Source organism: Pelophylax lessonae (assembly GCF_965119305.1).
Source record: "Pelophylax lessonae genome assembly, chromosome: 7".
NCBI lineage: Eukaryota > Metazoa > Chordata > Amphibia > Anura > Ranidae > Pelophylax > Pelophylax lessonae.
Window position 1 is genome coordinate 235,164,304 of NC_138774.1, and position 24,395 is coordinate 235,188,698.

Here is a 24,395-nt window from a genome sequence, read left to right on the forward strand (position 1 = left end):
GTACTCCTTTTTTCTATGGAGTCCAAGGCAGTAAATTCACCCTCAGACCCGCTTAGTACGACGCCTGTATCGTCCGGATCTCAGTCGCTGGCCGCAATTTCAGCAGTTCTGGAAAGCCTGTCGACCAAAGTTGATTTTGTAATTAAAAAAAAAAAAAGGTTACTAGCTGAAAACGGCCACTGCCTTCTCCATCATTTGTGGGGTCCTCTTAATTCAGAGGCTGATATTGTTGCCACGGGCACCCCCCTACCTGAGGGGGTCGCTGTCCTCGCAGTCAGATGGTGAAGAGGACCTGTCTTCTTCAGCTGCTGCGTGGAAACCTGATTTGGTAGAAGCCCTGATTGTTTCAGTAAGGGAAACTTTAACCACTTAAGCCCTGGCAGATTTTTACCCCCTTCCTGACCAGGGCCTTTTTTGCGATTCGGCACTGCGTGACTTTAACGGACAATTGCGTGGTCGTGCGATGCTGTACCCAAATGAAATTGATGTCCTTTTTTTCCCCCCCCCCCCACAAACAGAGCTTTATTTTGGTGGTATTTGATCACCTGTGTGATTTTTACTTTTTGCGCTATAAACAAAAAAAGTGTACATTTTGAAAAAATAACTATTTTTCCAATTTTTTTTTTATATAAAATTCCCCCCAAAAAAATGTAAAAATCTAATTTTTTTTTAACATTTTAGGCCAATTTGTTTTCTGCTACATACGTTTGGTAAAAAAATCGCAAAAAGCGTATTTTGATTGGTTTCTGTAAATTTTGGTGTTTTTTTTTTTTTTAACGAGTAATGGTGGCGATCTGTGATTTTTGCAGGACTGCGGCGGACAGATCGGACCCTTGACTGACATTTTTGACACTTTTGGGGGTACCAGTGACATTACTACAGTAATCAGTGCTATACATATGCACTGTTACTGTAAAAATGACACTGGCAGGGAAGGGGTTAACTTTATCAGTGATGCAGGGGTTAAGTGTGTCCCTAGGGGCGTGGCTAATGATGTAACCACAGAGACATACGATCCTACATAGCAGGATCGTATGATCTCTGCAGTTAGATCAGGGAGAAAGACAGGCGGCTTTGTTTACATTAGCCGCCTGCCTTTCTCACTCCAGGGGGAGATCGTGAGTGACCGGCGGACATCGGGTCCGCCGGTCACGCATGCAGACTTGGGGGAATGAGCCAGGGTGGGAGCGCGCCCGCCCCCTAGAGGCTCACAGGCTAGCGACCATGGTTCTACGTCACTTTGCCTGTACAGGGCTGACCGCCACAGTAAATAGCCGCGCGACGGTCGGCAAGCGGTTAAAAATGGCAGATGAGCCCACGCTGGCGGGGACACGGGTGTCTTTTGGCTCCTGCAAGACCCAAAAATCGAGCAAGCTTTTTCCTTGTCCTGGAACCAATGGCAGCACATCAAGCACATGCTAGTAGTGCCTAAGCGCTTTACACGCGGTTATCCCTTTGCTGAGGCGGTTTCCAACCGTTGCTACTGCCTAAGGTGAATCATCCTGTCTCCAGGTTGAAAAAAAATCTACTATAGTGCCTGTGGCAGATTCCCCGTTTTTATACGGGTTCGGTGGACAAGCGGGTGGAATCCCTTTCCCGCCATCTTCATGTGTTGACGGGTTCTATTCTACATCCAGTTATTGTCTGTTTTTAGTATCACAGACTGTTACGGAATGGGTGAAGGTTCTGAACGGGAACTTGGAGCCTGACATAGTTCCCCTGATGGAACTTATGGACCATATAGCCCAGGCCCTAGTGTGCCTGTGTGATGCGGCGCCCCTGGTGGCCAGAGTGTCGGCTGTGGGGATTGCCTTAAGACTCATGGTTTGGCTGAAGAATTGGTTGGCTGACCAGGCTTCCAAGAAAGCCCTGACAAATCTTCCTTTCTCCTATGTCCTCTGACTGTCGCTGCCTATTCATACAGTCTTCACGATTGGGTATTGGCCTTCTCCGCAGGAGCAAGCTAGGCAGTAATTTTGTTAATACAACAAACATTAACATATAGAGACAACCACAGGGGGCCGTCCCTCTGTCCTATATCCTCCAGCCAGTACCACTCTAATCCAGTTCTTTGCCTAGCGTCAGGAGTAGGCTAGGTTTTCCCTGCTGGGACCTAGTATCTCAGTTTTTTTTCTTTTATTTCAGAAAAGTATTTTTTTTTTTCTTTAAGAATAGCTTTTTATTTTTTCTCACCTACGCTAGTCAGTCAGAATTTGGAGGACTACAACCGTCGGCAGAACTGGGCCTCGTACTGGTTAATATAGAACCTTATGGAGTCCCAGTCTGCCATCAAGCGTCGCAGGCTTTTGGTACGCCCAGTAAGCCTCGCAGCAACAGTGCCCCTAGAAGTGGGGGACGAGCCTGCAAAGTTTTTCTATCTTCGCTGGGATGTCTCAACGTCGGAATGCCCAGGGTTGCTAGCATCCTTCCTGGCTGACGGCACCCCCACCCAGGTGGGAGCTCTACCGTATCTGAGCGGTGCCCACGTTTGCGGTTTGGTGAGTAATACTACCCCTCTGTCCCTGGGAACAGGTTTTTGAGGGGGTATTGAGTGGGCCCACTCTGGGGATGGCGGTACATGTAAAGTTTCCGGTAATAGCTCCCTCATGGCCGTGGGATGGCTCCCTGTGACTTACCTTCCCTGTCCCTGTGGGGGTGCTCCTGCAGTGCAGACCGCCGTACGGGGTTCCTTCTCCCCGGGGAAGCTCTGTGCAGATCCCAGTGCGGGCATTTGGTGTGTTTCGTCCGGCCGCCATATTTGGTAAGGGCTGGCTGTTTGGCCTCAGAGTGAGGGCAGCGGCCATTTTCCATCATTGCCAGCGCCGATCGGGCGCCATCTTTAGTGTGGGCGGATGTCCTGTTTGGGCAGTGGCCATTTTCGAAGCGTTTTCCTCCATTTGACGATCGGGCACCATTTTTTTGTGACTCAGGGCTGGCTTTTGCCTCTAGGGGTGTGAGGTCACTTCCTCTTTTATAATTGGCTTTCTCAAAAGCAGCGTGGCAAGTATAGGGACACGGGATTTTACTGGTTTTCTCTGGCTATATTTCTGCTAGCACTCTTTTGTCAGTTTAGCTTTAGTTAAGAGAAGGGTCTCCAGCTGTGGTGCAGTTTGCGATAGGGGTCCGTGGGAACCGCCGTTTTAAAGGGCCAGTGTAATTTTTTTTGCACTTTGCTAATATGGAGTCCCAGGATAGTAAATTCCCCACAGACCTATTTGGTGGTTCAGATACTCCTGATCCAACTTCCTTAGCCTCTTTATCTGCTGCACTTGGGACTTTAGCGTCAAAAGTTGATCTGCTGATGTCTGACCGAGTTACAAAGAAAGGGCCTATGCCCTCTCAGTCTTCTGACTCAGAGCCTGAATTGGTTGCCATGGGTGACATCCCCATTTTCTCAGTCAGATGTGGAGGATTCTTCTTCCTCTGGGATAGCACGTGACTGCGCTGCGGTAGATGCACTTATTAGCTCCGTTAAGGAGACTTTAAATCTTGATGATGAGCCCTCCATGGCAGGTAAGCGGGTTTCCTTCGGGACCTGCCAGGCCCTGAAATCGGGTCAGGTTTTTCCTTGTCCAGAGGAGTTCCAGGAAACGGTAAATGACTAATGGCGTCGCATTAAGCATACGCTGGTGGTACCTAAGAGATTTAAATACCGTTATCCCTTTGCGGATTCGGTTGATACTCGCTGGACTGTGGTTCCTAAAGTGGACCACACTGTTTCCAGACTGAATAAATCCACCTTGATGCCCGTGGAAGACTCCCCAGTGTTTAAGGACCCGGCGGACAGACAGGTTGAAACGCTTTGCCGCCACATGTATATGGTGGCGGGTTCCCTGCTGAAACCGGTGTTCGCAGAATGGGCCAAGGTGCTTAGGCGCACTCTGGTAGAAGAGTCGGTTTCTGCTGCTGCGCTGGACATGTTGGATCAAATTGCACAGGCCTTGATGTACCTGTGTGACACGTGGCTTTGGACGAGGCTCCTTTGGTCGCACGTCTATCTGCGGTTGGCAATCCGCAAAATTATTTGGCTGAAAAGCTGGTCGGCCGACCACGCTTCTAATAAGACAGTGTCTGACATCCCTTATGCGGGGGATTGTCTTTTTGGTGACTCTCTGGATGAGCTGATCAAGGGGCTTACTGGGGGTAAGAGTACTCTCTTGCCTCAAGTCTTGAAAGGTAAATCTCCCTATGCTAAGTGGGGTCCCTCCTTTAAGACTAATCGGGGGTCTTTTTGTGCCTTCGGGGCAAAGGAAAAGGGTAAGTCCTTTAAGGTCTCCAGTGGTCACAAGAAATTTTGGGCGGGTAAGCCCAAAACGGGTCAAGCTGGGCAGGCAACCCAGTCCACCCCTTCCTGAAGGGACGTCCTCACTCGTATCAGGGGTGGGGGGACGTCTGCGTTGTTTCCCCCGAGCCCTGGCTGTCTGACATTCAGGACAGGTGGGTTCAGGGTACAAGATCGCGTTCTGATCTCGCCCTGCAGGCAGATTCTTTTTATCAAATCTCCATCTGACTTCCGATCGTTTCCGGGATCTACAATGGGCGGTTAAAAATCTTCTCGCCCAAGGGGTCATTGCGCCGTTCCCTCCGTGGGACAGGTTTCAGGGATTTTACTCCAATCTGTTCACAGTGCCCAGAAAAGAGGGCAAGGTGCGTCCGATTTTGGACCTAAAGTTACTGAACCGCTTCGTGCGGGTACAGAAGTTCCCAATGGAATCCATCCGGTCGGTGGTGGCATCTCTGAGTCCAGGGGAATTCATGGCCTCCATCGACCTAAAAGATGCATATCTGCACATCCCTTTTTATGAGGGTCATCAGCAGTATCTCCGCTTTGCAATCCCAGAGGAGCATTACCAGTTCGTGTCGTTGCCCTTCGGTCTCGCTTCGGCTCCAATGGTGTTCACCAAGGTTTTGGCTCCTGTGTTGGCTCTGCTACGGGGCAGAGATCCTTACCAGGGGGGAGACAGGCTTCCTCAGTCTTGGACAGAAGGATTTCTCCAAGCCACCAGGTGAGATCGGATCTTTTGTGGTGGCTTCAGTCACCGATTCTGACACAAGGCAAGTCCTTCCGGCTGTTATTGTGGACGGGGCTCTCCATGGATGTCAGCCTTGTCTGGCTGGGGTGGACTTCTGGGTACGATTTGTGGTCGGGGGAAGAGTTCTCCATGCCGATAAATGTCCTGGAGCTCCGGGCAATCAAGCTCTGTTTGTCGGCTTGGATTCAAGATGCTACCATAATTTCGCAATTACCTTATTTTTTCTTAAAATGGTAAATTTTCTCAGTGTAAACATTTGACATGTTTGCTATTGGGAATTAAATAGGGGTTGATGAGATTTTCAAGTCACTGAATTCTGTTTTAATGTAGATTTTACACAACGTCCCAACTTTTTTGGAATTGGTGTTATAGAATGTGCAGTTTCACGGCGGATCAAAAGCAGTCCTTTCGTTCTCCTCAGGTGTCAACATTAACCACTTAAGCCCTGGAGGATTTGGCTGCTGAAAGACCAGGGGGTATTTTGCAATTTGGCACTGCGTGACTTTTAACGGACAATTGCGCGGTCGTGTGACGCTGTACCTAAACGAATTTGACGTCCTTTTTTTTTTCCCCACAAACAGAGCTTTCTGTGCGATTTTTTTGATCGTGTGCTATAAACAAAAAAGAGCGTAAATTTTGCAAAAATAACTATTTTTCACATTTTTTTTATATGAAATTCCCCCCCCAAAAAAATGTAAAAATCTAAATTTTTTAACATTTTCGGCCAATTTGTTTTATGCTACATATGTTTGGTAAAAAAAATCGCAAAAAGTGTATTTTGATTGGTTTGCGCAAAAGTTATCGCGTTTACTAACAAAGTGAAAGATTTTTGTCGTTTTTGTTGTTTTTTTTTTTTTTTTAATGCGTAATGGCGGCGATCTGCGATTTTTTTTTTTTTTTTTTTTTTTTTTTTTTTTTTTTTTTGCAGTACTGCAACATTGGAGCGGACAGATCGGACCCTTGACTGACATTTTTGACACTTTTGGGGTTACCAGTGACATTTCTACAGTAATCAGTGCTATACATATGCACTGTTACTGTAAAATTACACTGGCAGTGAAGGGGTTAACTTTATTTGAGAGGGAAGGGCTGTGTGTGTCCTTAGGGGTGTGATTCTAACTGTGGCTTGAGCTGTAGGAACAATGATCAACGGTCTTACATAGTAGAACCGTATGATCATTGTTTCTACACGGGAGAATGACAGGCGGCTTGTTTACACTAGCCGCCTGCCTTTCTCCCTCTCCCCCGACGATCGCTGAGTGACCGGCGGACATCGGGTCCGCCGGTCACACGCGGGGGGGGGGGGGGTCCGTGACCGCGCGCTCGCTCCCCAGAGCCTCACAGGCTAGTGACGTACCGATACGTAAGTAAATATACTGCGGCGGTCGGCAAGTGGTTAAAACCAAGGATTATTACTTCCCTTTGTCACAAGCCCTAGCCCATCAAGCCTTCCGTGATCCCCTCTTCACAATAAGTGTTGGTGTTTGTGCCACTCGGGACTTGAGACGTCCAGGACCACTGGGTTCAAACTAATTTCTAACTTGCCTTCCAATCTGCAATCTTCAGACCAAAGGAAGGCAGATTTATTGATAATCTTCCACCAACTTCAGGCAAAATGTTTGTACAAGTTCCTTTAGAGGAACGATTGAAGTGTCAGTTCACACCATAGAAACACTGTCCAGATGATTTTCTGCATGTGTGTTTTTGATGCCCCCCTCTTTTTTTTTTTTTTTTTTTTTACACTTTTTGGGGACCAGTAACATCAATACAGTGATCAATGCTAAAAAAAAATACACGCACAGCAAACCTGGTAATAACAGGTGACCTATTTTGCCTGTAGGAGCTGCCACAGTATACAGTGCCTTGCGAAAGTATTCGGCTCCCTTGAACTTTGCGACCTTTTGCCACATTTCAGGCTTCAAACATAAAGGTATAAAACTGTACTTTTTTGTGAAAAATCAACAAGTGGGACACAATCATGAAGTGGAATGAAATTTATTGGATATTTCAAAATTTTTTAACAAATAAAAAAACTGAAAAAATGGGCGTGCAAAATTATTCAGCCCCCTTAAGTTAATACTTTGTAGCGCCACCTTTTGCTGCGATTACAGCTGTAAGTCGCTTGGGGTATGTCTCTATCAGTTTTGCACATCGAGAGACTGAAATTTTTGCCCATTCTTCCTTGCAAAACAGCTCGAGCTCAGTGAGGTTGGATGGAGAGCGTTTGTGAACAGTAGTTTTCAGTTCTTTCCACAGATTCTCGATTGGATTCAGGTCTGGACTTTGACTTGGCCATTCTAACACCTGGATATATTTATTTGTGAACCATTCTATTGTAGATTTTGCTTTATGTTTTGGAATCATTGTCTTGTTGGAAGACAAATCTCCGTCCCAGTCTCAGGTCTTTTGCAGACTCCATCAGGTTTTCTTCCAGAATGGTCCTGTATTTGGCTCCATCCATCTTCCCATCAATTTTTACCATCTTCCCTGTCCCTGCTGAAGAAAAGCAGGCCCAAACCATGATGCTGCCACCACCATGTTTGACTGTGGGGATGGTGTGTTCAGGGTGATGAGCTGTGTTGCTTTTACGCCAAACATAATGTTCTGCATTGTTGCCAAAAAGTTCGATTTTGGTTTCATCTGACCAGAGCACCTTCTTCCACATGTTCGCTGTGTCTCCCAGGTGGCTTGTGGCAAACTTTAAACGACACTTTTTATGGATATCTTTAAGAAATGGCTTTCTTCTTGCCACTCTTCCATAAAGGCCAGATTTGTGCAGTATACGACTGATTGTTGTCCTATGGACAGAGTATCCCACCTCAGCTGTAGATCTCTGCAGTTCATCCAGAGTGATCATGGGCCTCTTGGCTGCATCTCTGATCAGTCTTCTCCTTGTATGAGCTGAAAGTTTAGAGGTCCTGGCCAGGTCTTCGTAGATTTGCAGTGGTCTGATACTCCTTCCATTTCAATATTATCGCTTGCACAGTGCTCCTTGGGATGTTTAAAGCTTGGGAAATCTTTTTGTATCCAAATCCGGCTTTAAACTTCTCCACAACAGTATCTCGGACCTGCCTGGTTTGTTCCTTGTTCTTCATGATGCTCTCTGCGCTTTAAACGGACCTCTTAGACTATCACAGTGCAGGTGCATTTATACGGAGACTTGATTACACACAGGTGGATTCTATTTATCATCATTAGTCATTTAGGTCAACATTGGATCATTCAGAGATCCTCACTGAACTTCTGGAGAGAGTTTGCTGCACTGAAAGTTAAGGGGCTGAATAATTTTGCACTCCCAATTTTTCAGTTCTTTTAATGTTAACAAACTTTGAAATATCCAATAAATTTCATTCCACTTCATGATTGTGTCCCACTTGTTGATTCTTCACAAAAAAAATACAGTTTTATATCTTTATTTTTGAAGCCTGAAATGTGGCAAAAGGTCGCAAAGTTCAAGGGGGCTGAATACTTTGGCAAGGCACTGTATGTATATAGGGGCAGGCGGCAACTGGTTAAGTAAGGACGTGTGTTACAGTGCATTTTTTGATGCATTTTACTGCGTTCCAGTACAGTTCACTGCAGCATGTTCTACTTTTTTTTCTGGAACTGGAATGTACTGGTGTGAACTATGCCATTGAAAACCATATAACCTACTATCCATGCATTTTTTATATGCAAAAAAAAAAAAAATGCACTGGACTGCATGTGGTTTAAACTGGTCCTAAAGGTTTCTATCCCAATCTATTTACAGTCACAAAACCAAATGGGTTTATCTATTATTTGACTTAGATTCCATTGGGAATTTTGGTACATGAAGAAATTGGTTAATGGATTTTATGAGATCTCCTATTGCTTCTCTCAAAGAAGGGGAATTCCCATGCAGCAGTAGACATTTGAGATGCTTTTCTCAATATTCCAATTTTCTCATCACACCAATGCTTTTTTCTGTGTGAGACCCGCACTTAATATTACTAAACCCATTACCCTGCATTCGCTATAATCTGGTCTCCCACAGTACACAGAACATGGAAATGCAAATTGTAGTAATTATAAACTGCTAAAATATTTTCTCTTTCGTTTATTGACGGACACAGCTCCTGATTCTTCTTAACCATTGGGTTATACTATAGGAGTAGGACACTAGGCAGGAAAAAGCTTGACTATGCCTATGGGCAGTCTCAGGGGGTATACACCCACTCTCAGCTATAGGCACTCAGTTTTTTTTCTGCCTAGTCAGGAGTAAGGACCTAGTTCCTTTCTGGGATCTCTGGTCCTGGCAATTTTTTCTTTTTAAATTGAATTTTCTCCTCTTTTGTTATTTGTTCCTGTGAGAACTGGAATCAAGTCCTGGTCTGGGCGACAAACTGGATAATATAGATCCTTGGGGTCCGGCCAGTGAGTGCATGCAGACCGCAGCTCCACGCTAGGTTGGCCATGACATAGCCCCACTGGACTGGGGGGCTGGCCTGCGAGTTAAACGTCTCGCGAGGCTTCGGTCTTAGTCACAGTGTTTCCTTCTGGCCGACAGCACCCACATTACGATGGAGCAGTGTCCGGAGCGGTGCCCACCCTGTTCCTGGTGTGGTAAGTAGCTGTCCCCCCCACTACCCCTGGAGGGTTTTGGGGTGGACGTGGGCCCCTCCAAGGGATGGTTGGACCCCTGGATTCCCCTCCCTTCTCCCCAGCCCCTCCAAAATGTGTTTTTTTTTGCCCCCCCCCCCCCCCCCCCCGGGTGAGCTGACTTTGCAACATGCTCTTAAGGGGGGCTGGTTGGAGTTGCTGCTGACTGGGTTTTCCTGGTGCGCAACGGGGGGGGGGGTTCAGCAGGGTTCCCTGCCATCCTTGGGGTTAGTGACTAGGGCAGGGATGTCCTCTGGGCGTCCTGCGGCGGTTGTTGGGCTGGAGGAGCAAGATGTTTTTACCACGCGGGTACCGTGCCTCACGTGGCCGGATCCGGTCAGAAATTTAAGCCGCAGCTTACTTGCCGTAACCTATGTGTGGCGGCCTCTGTGAGGAGGGCTAAAGCCACTGCCTCCCGTTTGGGCATCCGCCTGCCCCTGGGTGGTCGGCTATGCTGGGGCTCGCGGCCAGGGAGCCCTCAAAAATTTAGTCTGCGGCCTGCTAGGCCATGGGGCCGAGTCTGGCGCCGCCATTGGGGGGCGGCCCCAGTGCGTGTAGCTAAAGTGACGACTCTTCCTTTGGACATCTGCCGGGCTGAGGGTCCGTGCAATTGTGGCAGGCCCCCCCACAAAAGTTTAGGCAGCAGCTTGCGGCCTTTTGAGCCATATGGTCAGCTTGGCACCTCCCTTGGACCGGGTGGCGCTGTGGGGGCACTTCATTTTAAATGACAGTCATGCTGCCATTATTGTGTGGGGCACCTGCCTTGTTTTAGCGAGGGTACCCTGCCTGCGCGTCCACGCCACGCGGGCAGCCATTTTTTGGAGGGGCTACAGTATGTCCTCTATGGAGGGCGACCCCCCTGTGGGACCCTTGGCCGGTGGACCCTTTGCGGGATCGCAGTCGGCGGCTTCCCCTGACTATGTTTTTGGGGTGAGCTCAGGAAATAGCGACACTTGTGGGTCTGTGTTCAAGCACCCTGAGTGCTCAGATAGTGAGGATGATTCTTCTGCTCCTCTAGCCACGCTTAAATAGGTGCTGGTGGATGCACTGTTTGTGTCAGTGCGTGAAACTTTAAAAATGGAGGTTGCAGCTGATGGTACGTCGGAGGCACCGGTTCCTTTTGGCACCCACAGACCTTCCAATGTGGCGAGGGTGTTCCTCTTACCTTGACAACATTGTCACAAACTGTTGGGTTGTCTAAAACACAGTGGTTGCTAGGCCTTTTTTGCTTGCGGTATCCTTTTGAGGATTTACTGCCTAAAAGGTGGACGGTCCCACCTGTAGTGGACTTGCCGGTTTCCAGGTAAAATTGAGTTACCGTCCTTTACAGGTCCAGCTAATAAGAGGGCGGCCCGCCATATGTGCGCTGTGGCTGGTTCGGCAATTAGGCCGGTAATTACTATTGCACTGGTGTCGCAAACTCTGACCGAGTGGGCTAAGCTTTTACGCTGGGACCTGGAGGGAGAATAGTTTCCCCTTGTCTTTGCGAAGTTAGCAGACCGGTTGGTCCAGGGGTTCCATTTTGTCTGTGATGCCTCTTTCTTCTAAGAAGGCCTTATCTGATCTCCCTCTTGTAGGGGGTAGCCTGTTTGGAGCTTCCTTGGATGACATTGTTAAGGGTCTCCCGGGGGGGGGGGGGGGAGAAATAGTACTCTTCTTTCGCAGGCTACCAAAGGCAAGGAGCCTTGTCGTAGACTTGGGCCATTCTCCTTGGCTCCTAATCGGCCTCTTTGTCTCTCAGGATCAGGGATCAAGTCAGGGCCTCCACCAGATGTCCCAAGAGGACCTGGTCTGGCAAGCCACGAGCGGCTCTTCCAGACCTGTGGACAAGGCTGCCTCTGCATGAAGGGGCACCCTCACCCATATCTGGGGTGGGGAGACGTCTTCGCTGGTTTCTGGATTCATGGACCTCCCTGCTACAGGTCAAGTGGGTCCACAAAGTTATTCGGTCAGGCTACGAGATCGAGTTCGGTCTTGTCCTCCGTAAAGGTTTTTTCCCTTCCAACCTGCACTTGTCCCCAGATCACTTACGGGTTCTCTTTGGGGCAGTGCAAGACTTGTTGTTTCAAGGGGTAATTGTTCCGGTTCTTGACTCTGGAACATTTTCAAGGGTTTTTTTTACTCAAAACTCTCTACAGTCCCCCAGAAAAGGCAAGGTATGTCCAATTCTGGACCTCAAGGCGCTAAGCTGCTTTGTGCGAATACAGAAGTTCCGCATGGAGTCCATTCACATGGTAGTGGCGTCCCTACATCAGGGGGATTTCTTCTCGCTTCTTTAGACATCAAGGATGCCTACCTGTACATTCTAATATGTGCTGGTCGCCAGCGCTTCCTCCATTTTGCAGAGGATGAGGAGCATTATCCGTTTGCGGCGCTGACCTTTGGTCTCACCTCCGCACCTCGGGTCTTCACAGGAGTGTTGGCCCTGGTAATGCATTTTTTGAGTCAGCGGGGGATCGTGGTACTGGGGTACCTGGTAATCAGACTTTGTCTGGCTCATTGGACAATCATCTTCAGGAGTGTTCGATACAAATTAATTCGGACAATGCCATGGCCGTGGTCTATGTCAATCACCAGGGGGGCACAAGAAGTGTCCTGGCGTCTCAGTAAGTAGCCGACATTCTAAGGTGGGCTTACGGTTTCGTTACAGCCTTCTCAAACTTCTGCCACGCCTCCTGTGCAGGATTTGGGCAGAAGGGCTTGCAATCATTTTAGTGGCCCCAGATTGGTCTCGCCAGTCTTGGTATGCTATCTGGTATGGCTGGTTGCCGATGCTCCTTGGGGACTTCTTCTTAGGGAGGATCTGCTGCCCCAAGGCCAATATTCCATCCTGCCTTACAGTCGCTGGCTTTAACAGCTTGGCTGTTGAACACCAGGTGCTGAAGGGTGGAGATTTGTTTGAATCGGTGATTCCTACACTGTTAAAAGCTTGGAAATCTGCCTCTAGGAAAATCTACCATCGTACGTGGAAGACGTACATTGCGTGGTGTGAGTCTCTTGAGGTTCATCCTTGCTCCTTCTCGTGGATCGGATCATAACCTTCCTTCAACAAGAGGGTTGAACAAAAATTGGCCTTGAGTACCATCAAGGGCCAGGTATCAGGTTGTGGCCATACACTCCCTGTTGCGTACCTTTTCTTCAGGGTGTCCCGACATTTGGTTCCTTCAGTGTGGGCCCTGTTTCCGGCCTGGAATCTTAATGTGGTGCTTTCAGCTCTACTGAAGCTTCTCTTTGAAAATATTCAGGAGGTTTCCCTCTTTACGTTGCCCCAGAAGGTGGCCTTCTTTGGTGGCTATCATCTCTGCATGCAGGGTGTCGGCACTAATGGCATTATCCTGTCGTTCACCTTATGGTGCTACACAAGGATAAGGTGGTGCTTTGCCTCTGTCTGTCATTCCTTCCTAAGGTGGTCTCTGACTGTCATTTGAATGAAGACACTGTGTTGCCTTCCCTGTGTCCCTGGCCCAAACATCCAAAGGAAATTGCCTTGCATGCCTTGGATGTGGTCCGGGCAATTAGGATGTACCTGGCAGCTATGGAGTCTGTTGGGAAGTCAGATTTTCTATTTCCCCTCACGTATGGAGCTCTCAAAGGGTTGTCCGCTTCTTCTGCAACCATTTCCAGATGGATCAGACAGACGGTGGTTCAGGCCTATTGCATCAGGTTCCTCCTTTCCCTGTTTAGGCGCATTCTACTAGGGTGCTTAGTGTTTCCTGGGCTTCCCGTCTTCAAGCATCACTGACGCAGGATTTGCAAGGCGGCCACCTGGTCATCGGTGCACACTTTTACAAAGGTTTTTGTGAAGTGGTTGTGTTTGCATCTGTGGATGCTTTTTTGGCTGCAAGGTTTTGTTGGCTGCCATTTAGAGGACCTGGTCCTCTTTGAGGGTGTATTGTTTTTCAGGTGAGCTCCAGTTGTCTATGGTTGAGCTCTGTTACCTGGCTGGCTAGCCTTGGGACTTTTTTTTTTCTGATGTTTTTCCACCCCTCATGTTTAACACTGCTTTGGGATGTCCTAATGGTTAAGAATCGGGAGCTGTGTCTGTCAATGCATGCAAGAGAAAATGGGATTTTTGACTTGCCGTAAAATCCATTTCTCTGCTGTTTATTGACAAACACAGCACCCACCCCTCTGTAGAGTTGGCTTTCTTCTGACACTGCTTGTAACAAAACTGATTGCATATAGCTGAGAGTGGGTATATACCCCCTGAGACTGCCCATAGGCATAATCAAGCTATTTCCTGCCTAGTGTCCTGCTCCTGTAGGAGGTAGTATAACCCAAAGGTTAAGAAGAATTAGGAGCTGTGTCCGTCAATGAACATCAGAGAAATGGATTTTACGGTAAGTCAAAAATCCCATTTTTTCAGCAGCAGTATATAGAAATCTTATGACTTCTATCAGTGTCCGCCAAGCACTAGTTAAAGCTTGTAGGAGGAGTCATACTGCACTGAGCTGTCGTATCAGGCTCTAATACCCCTGACCTTCTGGACAGTGCTGATTGGCCCTGTGCTAATCACATGCACTCTCCCAAGGAAAAAAAAAAACTTCTCTAGCAATACACACCAAACTTCAAAGGCTGTGTACTATCCGAACATGTTCTGGAGTAAGTGGAAGAAGAGGAGGCTCCCTGCATGCAAGATGAAACAGCCTCTTTTTACAATGCAGAGGATTAACTCCTTAGGTTCCACAGTGAGTAGAACAAGCATGCTTTACTGAATATACACACTGATTTTACTGTTGTGGGTTTAGTAACACTTTAAAGTTTGTGTTACTACCATTTAGGCACTGCTCTGCACCCTGAGTGTTCAAAAAATGCTTGTTCTGCTTCGGCTCTTCCATGAACCCAGGGCATTCATGTCACAGGTTACTTGGATGACCACCTACTGAAGGACTCCTGAAGCAGGGCCTTGTATGTCTTGTGCACCATTGTCCTAAGGACTATCCAGTTCCTTTAAACCTTTGACTGAATAATCAACTTCCCAAAGTCTGCCCTTCAGATCATCTGAAGGATCTGGGTCTAACTTTGGATAGAGCCCAAGCCAGAATCTTCCTCTCTCAAGAGAAGATTGCCTCCCTAAGGTCCAGCTCTCAGACCCTAATGCTGAAACGCCTCATTTCTCTCTTGCATGAGGGCTCTGGGCCTCATGGTGGTTGATAACGTTTCTCTGGTTGTATCAGCATTGAATATAATTTAGATATCGTGTCAGTATTCCTCTCTGTGTACATAATTTTTTTGAATGGTGTTAAGTCGAAGTCCTCTTGCTCAGGCGTTGGTAACAAAATCAAGAAATGTCGGAGCTGGAATGCTCTCTACCCTTCTAATCGGAAGCCACCCATAGGGTCCATCAATTCTCTCACTGAGGGCCACCCCAATGATGTCCAAAAGTGGTTTACCTGGAAACATCCTGTTTCCATCATAGTTTATATCCTATCTTGATATCCTGGAGTAAACTGGGGATTTCCCAGCATCAGAAAAATAGTTGGGCACTCCTCTAGGAGGCGTGTCGCGCCGCCACATACGTCACCTACTGCCCGATCTGCAGCCGGGCATAGGCACACAAAGGATACTCTCGCTGTTTCCCCGCATACTACATGTAAGTGCATTACCTTCCTTTCAATTAACATCCCGGGGGTATTACACTATTGTCTGCTCCTTATTCCTTGTTCCTCGCATGTCATCTCGGGGAGTGTAAATGAGGCAGCGGACTTGCGTGGTTAGCGGAGGTGACTACGGATATCCGATTAGCAGAGGGGACATCCATTCAGGAGAATTTTCCGGCGTTTAGACAAACACCATCTGGTAAGAGGCCAATTTGTGTCATCTCACAGGGTGGAATTGTAGTGGAATTTTCCTCCTCTCCAACTGGCTACATTGAGTTTTACTCTGCACCTTACCCTATTCCCTCTGGTAAGGAGGAAAGCCTATCGGTGGTGGGAATCACTGTTTATATCACTGGAGACATTACCTGAAGTTGATTTCCCACATTTTTTTCACATTGCACCATATGGTGAAGATTATATTATTTGGACTTTGTGGACTATCATTGGTTTTTGAACCTTTCTTTAGTTTTTCCATTCCTTGATTGGATCACGTTCACCTTTTGGTTCATTGTTCACCTACACACCATTATGCGAATTTTCACTGTTAATTTATTGTGATTTTTGTATATGTGTTATTATGGTAATTCATTTTAGCACTCTTGTTTAGCGCACCTATTTTTTCAACATTTATTTTCACTAGGTTTAGTTCAGGTAGCAGCTTTACCCCTATCAGCGCACCCACATTTATATCAGGTGTTATAAATTTGACCAAGTGTGAACAAGCCCCAAGACGCTGCACCATGAATATCAACTGAGCTGCTCATGCACAGCTCAATGTACATTCCACATGTAGCGCTACCCCCGCGGGAGCCGCTTAAGTATAACAGGTCCCACACTCTGCCTTTCAACCCCAAGAACAAGCTCCGCCCCACTGGCACGTCTGGAAATTTGAGAGTGTATACACCTTTAAGGAACACACGGACACAAGGGATAACGTTTTCTATATTTACTTAAAGGGTCCTTTCACACGGCCGCTCCGTGTGTCCGCAAATCATCCAATCCGTTTGCGGATGATTTGCGGACATAATGTAAGTGAATGGCACTGCGGGTGTCAGCGGAATACCACCCGCTGACACCCGATTTTCCTCCATTCAGTTCTGTTCCGTTTTTACAAATGGAACAGAACCCATTTTTTCTTCCGTGTAAAACACGGAAAGGAAGGAAAATCGGATGTCAGCGGTGTTATCCGCTGACATCCGCAGTGCCATAGACATACATTAGGTCCGCATATCATCCGCAAACGGATGGGATGATATGCGGGCACACGGAGCGGATGACAGAAATGTCATCCGCTCCGTGGAAGAAAAAAAAAAAAAGTCCCGCAGCGGACCTTTCACACGGAGCGGCCGTGTGAAAGGAGCCAAAGAATAGGCAGGAATGACTTTTAAGATAAACAGGTATAACTTTGAGGTAAACAAGTACAACTCTATCAGTCAGTCGAATCCCACCAAAGTCAGTGAAATTCAGCAAGACTGATATAGATATAGGTGTAAATAGCAAATAAAAAATATCAAAGACCAGTAATAACACAGTTTGATAGAACTTTGAATAATGACTGTTAACCTTTATAGTACTGTTATGACTATTGCTTAGAGGAAGAACTGAGAATTATGCTAAGACTGTAGTCAGTCTAACTAATAGCAATTAAGTAATTTAAACATGTCCCCTTTAAAGCATAACAGATATTAAAACCCCTCTCCTAGCAAGGCCTTGCTAAATCTTCACCGGCAGTTTGAGCTCTTATCACTGTTCAAGGTGATATTTGTAATCCCTAGGTAATATTGTGTGTAATCCTGTCTGCAGTCAGTGTGTTATTGAGGGAGAATATACTTGCGAATAGGATTTCACCAGGCACTCCTCCACTTGCTAGTGTCCACATGTGATGATCCTGTGACACAAGCAATGCGCCCTCCCATGCTCCTGCGTCTGGGAGTGATCGATGCTCAGTTGTCCCAGTCAGCTTAGCGTCCGCCCGCTCTCCGTTCAGCTCCTCTGGATCTGCTACCGCTGTGTAGTCACCAGCATCTGCACCGCTGAGGATGGGCTCTGCTCTCGCTAGGCCTCAATCACCAACAGTGCCCCAACACACCTCTCAGGCTGGTCTGTCCTCGCTGAGTCCCGGAAGCAAGAGAGAGAGCGCACTGTGAAGCAGATAGGTTTATAGGCTCTCCCATGGTCCTTCACTTCCCCCGTTGCTCCCTGGGAGAACAGTTTCCCCAGCAATCCAGATAACAGTCTGCTCTCATTTCAGAACTATATCTCCCACAATCCTGTTCTTCCACTTCCTGTGAGAGGCCGATCTCTTCTGAAAGCAGTCTTAAAGGTGTACAGAGACAGTCTGAAGGAGCAGAATGTAAATCTGCATTATCAAAGAATGGCAGTCCGCTACACACAGATGACTGAAAACAGAAGAGATACTGCAAGCAATTTCTGCAATGAAAAGCCTACTTGCAATTTTATTTTATTTATTTATTTTATAATATGTTTACTTTTTATTTCCACTATGTCCTGCAGGTACTTCGCCCTTGGGAAGGTGGGGAAACTCTCCCTGCGACAGGCTAAATGACCCGGTCCCTATGCTGGACAGTGCTGAATACCTCACTCTCCTGCAGACATCTCCATCTGGATCTCCTCCTGTGATGGTGGTCTCATTGAAGGGTGAGAGGATTCACCACCTGAGTACTCCTGCCAGCCGGCAGAACATTCTGCGACTGCTGCAGATGTGGGACCTGGTCACTAAAAGAGGAGTCCTCTGGCTGATTTGCAACCTTCTTGAGGAAGTTTCCTTTTAGATTTCTTCCATTTTCCTGCCTCCAGTAAGAAAAATTTTTTTTTGTAGTGTTAAAAAGGTTTCCTACCCCTCAAAGGATGCTGCACTAATCCAGGGAAGGTTGGATGATTTTTAAAAGCATCTTCAGAACAAGGTTAGACAGGTGTACAGAATTTTGACTTCCTGATGAAGCGCATCTGCACAAAATGCATTGAGGTCTGAGCTGCCTACACGGCTTATGGTTACACTCCCTACATCACACCTGGGTCTGTGGAATGCACACCCGATCTGGAGAGAGCAAGCAGCAGAGGTGTCCCCTATCCTACAACCAATAGGCTGCATATGTTGGACGCTGTTATTTTGCAGACTCATGTGAGTGCATATGTTTTATGTTCTTTTATATATGCTTGAAAAAAAGGTACTATACTATATACTTCCCTCCTGCAGTCTTGTTTGGAGTGCATTGTTCTAGAGACAGAGAGTGAAACAAGTGAGTGGTGGGAGAAGACTTGGTTCAAGCCCCCCAAAAGTTGGATTCAGGTTTAACCCGCTTGATGGTCACTTTGCTGGCCATAGTGTTGTGGTGAGCATGAATTTTAAAAAAACATGTGGTGAAGAACTTTTTATTGAGGTTCTGGGCACATTTTGAAACTTTTTTAAGGAGCACGGTAAATGGAACCTGATGTCACATATATGGACTTTTTAATCTATAGATGTTACATCTTTGACATTTTTTTGAATTTATCAGTTTGTGGATTGTTTGTAGTATTTTTGGTGTAGAGGGCAGCGCCTACTTTTTCTAACTTACACATTCTTTTAGGTGTACAGAATTATCTGTCAAAACCCAAGAATAACCCAAAGTGTTTAGATGGAATGATTCCTGTTCATCCTTCTGATAATAGAGTTTTTATGCACCACTTTGGGCTGTGGTATACCCTCATATCTACCTACCCTTTATATGGGTGCTACTCACCCACACTACCCTCTCCTCTCCTTCAGGCTGACTCTAGAATTGGTACATTTGGGTTTTTACCAGTCATAGAGATAATTTGTGTATCTATTAGGATAATATGCTGTGAGGGTTCTCGCAATCCTTGTTATCTTGCTTCAAGATCAGGCAATCTCTTTCCTCTCCATGAAACCTTTTTCCCTGACCCAAGGGTTGGGAGTACAAGGCTTGGGCCTTCTCCTGTTGACTGGATGGTCTTCGCATTTGGAGTTTCTTTTTTTTTTTTGTCCTAACTTCCCTCTAGGGATCTGTGTCCCTGGGACTTAGTCTAGTTATATTTTTTTCTTTTGACCACATTATGTTTGTCTTATTTCCATTCAGGTAGTGTAACGACATCTGTTTTTGGTGGATTGTTGGTTGGCTCTTCAGTCTCTCTCTGGTTCAGACCCAGTGTTCCTTGAGGTAGAAGTTTCCCCTTGGTGATTTCTCTAGCCAGGTCTGAAGAGCTGGGTTAATCCTCTGTGATCTCCCCTTGGTTGTTGTGGCAGTTCCCCGGTATTGTAGAGTGCTCACCTCATCTGACCTTGATTTGGGTCATGGTCCTTGAGATGCCTGAAAATGCAGATGGTTCTAAATTTTTTCTTGTATCAGTCAGTGGCTGTTGCTTCCTCTGAGTTGGACTACTTTTAATGCCTGTTTCTGAATTCCTGTATACCTCAATGGACAATAAAAAAATTATATATATTTTTGTACTTGCGGTAAAAAAATAGTTTTTTTCTTAAAGTCTATTGAGAGACACAGATTCCACCCAGAAGCTCTCTGTATCTGCTGATCCATCCCTGCATGCCTCACAGGGCCCTGCGCTCTCCCCTAACCTTGTTGGCGGGAGGAAGCAGGCCTGCTGGATGACACAGTGCTATTAGACCTGCAGGCTGAATCTATGCCAGATCAGTGTTGCCAACCGCCCGTAGATTTACGGACGGCCCGTAAAAACAGGGCACTTTTCTCCTGCCCGTAAATGCCCGTAGCAGGAGAAAGTGGCAGTAAATCTACGGCGGCGGTACGGTCAGAACTGCGCATGCGCGGCGCAGCTCCGGAGATTCCCGAGCTCTCTAGCAGAGATGCAGACTCTGTGAGAGAGTCGGACGAGTGCCACTGCCACGGTCCGCCTGCGCCTGCCACTGCCCCTGACTCCGCCCCCCCGCCGTCATTCAAGTTTTCCGGCCGACAGGCACCGCAGTTAGTGGGCAATATGTGGAGTGCTGAGTGCATAAGATAGCGCCGGAAGCCCCATCAGCAGGCAGCATGTAAGTAGGGGCCGGGGGGGGGGGAGGTGCAGTCCCTGGGGAGAAAAGCGAATGGAGGGGAGGAAAAAGCTCAGGCAGAATGACTAGCAGAGCAGTAAAAAAAGGATGAGTCAACAGGGGGGCACTGAGACTGGATAGCATGCAGAGTTGCAAGGAAATTTGTCAAGTGTCCCTGGCCAGCATTGTTGCACTTCGGAAAAGCCAGCAAGCAAGGAGCTTGAGCTACAGCATGAGGGAGAGGGACAATTCTCCTGTATTATGTACACAGTCTCTGACCACCCCCGCCCTTTACCATGTCCGCAGTCTCTGACCCCCGCCCTTTACCATGTCCGCAGTCTCTGACCACCTCCTATACCATGTCCGCAGTCTCTGACCCCCGCCCTTTACCATGTCCGCAGTCTCTGACCCCCGCCCTTTACCATGTCCGCAGTCTCTGACCCCCGCCCTTTACCATGTCCGCAGTCTCTGACCACCTCCTATACCATGTCCGCAGTCTCTGACCCCCGCCCTTTACCATGTCCGCAGTCTCTGACCCCCGCCCTTTACCATGTCCGCAGTCTCTGACCACCTCCTATACCATGTCCGCAGTCTCTGACCCCCGCCCTTTACCATGTCCGCAGTCTCTGACCCCCGCCCTTTACCATGTCCACAGTTTCTGACCACCTCCTATACCATGTCCGCAGTCTCTGACCCCCGCCCTTTACCATGTCCGCAGTCTCTGACCACCTCCTATACCATGTCCGCAGTCTCTGACCCCCGCCCTTTACCATGTCCGCAGTCTCTGACCCCCGCCCTTTACCATGTCCACAGTTTCTGACCACCTCCTATACCATGTCCGCAGTCTCTGACCCCCGCCCTTTACCATGTCCGCAGTCTCTGACCACCTCCTATACCATGTCCGCAGTCTCTGACCCCCGCCCTTTACCATGTCCGCAGTCTCTGACCCCCGCCCTTTACCATGTCCGCAGTCTCTGACCCCCGCCCTTTACCATGTCCACAGTTTCTGACCACCTCCTATACCATGTCCGCAGTCTCTGACCCCCGCCCTTTACCATGTCCGCAGTCTCTGACCACCTCCTATACCATGTCCGCAGTCTCTGACCCCCGCCCTTTACCATGTCCGCAGTCTCTGACCCCCGCCCTTTACCATGTCCACAGTTTCTGACCACCTCCTATACCATGTCCGCAGTCTCTGACCCCCGCCCTTTACCATGTCCGCAGTCTCTGACCACCTCCTATACCATGTCCACAGTCTCTGACCCCCGCCCTTTACCATGTCCGCAGTCTCTGACCCCCGCCCTTTACCATGTCCGCAGTCTCTGACCACCTCCTGTAGCATGTCCGCAGTCTCTGACCACCTCCTGTACCATGTCTGCAGTCTCTGACCACCTCCTGTAGCATGTCCGCAGTCTCTGACCACCTCATGTACCATTTCCGCAATCTCTGACCATCTCCTGTACCATGTCTGCAGTCTCTGACCACCTCCTCTATCATGTCCGCAGTCTCTGACCATCTCCTGTACCATGTCCGCAGTCTCTGACCCTGCCCTTTACCATGTCCGCAGTCTCTGACCACCTCCTGTACCATGTCCGCAGTCTCTGACCACCTCCTGTAGCATGTCCGCAGTCTCTGACCACCTCCTGTAGCATGTCCGCAGTCTCTGACCACCTCCTGTACCATGTCTGCAGTCTCTGACCACCTCCTGTACCATGTCCGCAGTCTCTGACCACCTCCTGTAGCATGTCCGCAGTCTCTGACCACCTCCTGTACCATGTCCTCAGTCTCTGACCATCTCCTGTACCATGTCCGCAGTCTCTGACCACCTCCTCTATCATGTCCGCAGTCTCTGACCATCTCCTGTACCATGTCCGCAGTCTCTGACCCTGCCCTTTACCATGTCCGCAGTCTCTGACCACCTCCTGTACCATGTCCGCAGTCTCTGACCACCTCCTGTACCATGTCCGCAGTCTCTGACCACCACCTGTACCATGTCTGCAGTCTCTGACCACCTCCTGTACCATGTCCGCAGTCTCTGACACCTCCTGTACCATGTCCGCAGTCTCTGACCACCTCTTGTACCATGTCCGCAGTCTCTGACCACCTCCTGTACCATGTCCGCAGTCTCTAACCATCTCTGGTCTTTTATCATGTCTGTAGGGGAGTCTGGACTCTGGAGAGGAGTCAAGAGTGAGAGCGCCGCCGGGATGGGGGTCACGGGAGAAGTCAGATGTGTGGGGCCTGCGGAGTGGAGACCAGAGCCGTCTGACTGAGCCCTGCACAGTGCACATGAGAGGAGGTCAGTGACAGCACCGCCAGACCAGTCTGATGGGGGGTCACTGATGTAAGGGGGCACTGATATAAAGATCCCTCCATATTAGTAACCTCCCCCCCCATATCTTAATGTATTCACTCTGTGGAAGGTGGTCTCTGGTCAACAGATTGCCCCCCACATCAGAGTTCCTGGCGTTCCCCTTTACATCAGAGTCTGCAGGATTCTCCCCTTACAGTGCGAAGGGGGAACTCTGCGGACCCTGATGTAAAAGGGAACTCTGATGTAAAGGGGAATGCAGTGGACTCTGATATAAGGCGGTTTCTGGTCACCAGAGCACCCACTTAAATCAGAGTTCCCCCTTAAATGAAGATCTGCAGCATTCCTCTTTATGTCAGAGTTACACTGTAGGGGAAATCCTGCACACTCTGATATATGGGGGAACGCTGTGCTGGCTGGGTTATATTAATCTGACCTTCATGTAAATGGAGAAATATGGTTTATTACTTTTGTTTAACCTAAACACATTGCTAATAGCACTATCTACATGTTTATAGTTTAAGTATTGATATTTGCACGGTTTAGCACTGAAAACAGCCTGTTTATGTACATTTTTTGCAATGCCAGTAAAAAATTGGTGCCGTCCGTAAATTTTAGACGTTCTGCCAGTAAATTTCCCTCCGGGGGGTTGGCAACACTGTGCCAGATATATTTGATGAACCCTTGGAGGACACTGTCCAGCCCTCATTTAGCGAGATCCTTCATGCTATACACAAGTGCACAGCTTCTGTGGATGACCTGAAGGAGAAGTTTGTGGGACTGCGGGAAATGGTGTCCCTTTTACACCACAACCTCCAGAAAATTAGGGAGCGGACCACTGCAGTTGAGGGTAGGGTGAGTGATGTGTGAATTATTTATAAAAGTTTGCTTTTGACTAATTTTAACACCTAGGCGCGATCACGTGAGTAATTCTTTACTCACACTTTGTTCCAGGGTGAGTGATGTGGCTGACCAACTACCCCCCTTGCCCCGTGATGTCCAGGTGGCTACCCAACAAGCATCTGAGGCATTAAACAAAACAGATGACATTGAAAATGGTTTGCTGAGCAACAATGTGTGCATAGTGGGGCTCCCTGAGAAGGTGGAGGGCAGGGACCCCACAGCTTTTCTTTGAAGAATGGCTGCAAGGAGTCTGGCAAGGAAGCCTCTTCTCCTCTATATACTGTGGAAAGGGCACACAGGGTACCCCCCCAGACCCCTCCAATAATGGAATCTGAGAATGTAGATTTAGTGGCTGTTACGGAGACATGGTTTAATGAAAGAAATGACTGGGACATAACCATACCAGGGTACTCTTTATACAGAAGAGACAGAGTAGGCAAGAAAGGAGGAGGAGTGGCCCTGTATGTGAAAGATAGCATTAAATCTAACCTAATACAAGTTGGTGAGGCCAACATAGAGTCAGTTTGGGTTACGTTGCAGTTTGCTAATCATGCAGTAACTCGTGTAGGTGTGATATATAGACCACCTGGTCAAGTTAAAGAACTAGATGATCTACTAGTTGAAGAAATAGCTAAAATGACAATGAAAGGAGAAGTTATCATTATGGGAGATTTCAATCTTCCAGATATAAACTGGAAAACCAAAATAGCAAGTTCTACCAGGAGTACAGATATTCTAAATTCCCTACTGGGGTTGTCTCTGCAACAAGTGGTTGAGGAGCCAACCCGGAGGGAGGCCATTTTGGATCTGGTATTCACAAATGGGGATTCGGTATATGATGTCATTGTAGGCGAAACCTTGGGATCTAGTGATCACCAGTCAGTGTGGTTTAATATAAGAACTGT

At 47.8% G+C, this 24,395-nt stretch overlaps 1 protein-coding gene across 1 annotated transcript in view; it reads right to left on the reverse strand.

The window, feature by feature from the left end:
- Positions 1–10,358: 10,358 nt before the first annotated feature.
- Positions 10,359–24,395, reverse strand: part of LOC309561001 (ras-related protein Rab-7a-like) — a 112,113-nt gene continuing 98,076 nt past the window's right edge. Inside the window, exon 7 of the mRNA XM_082264709.1 lies at positions 10,359–10,370. The gene's annotated coding sequence lies outside the window, so the exon portion shown is untranslated. The remainder of the gene's footprint in view (positions 10,371–24,395) is intronic.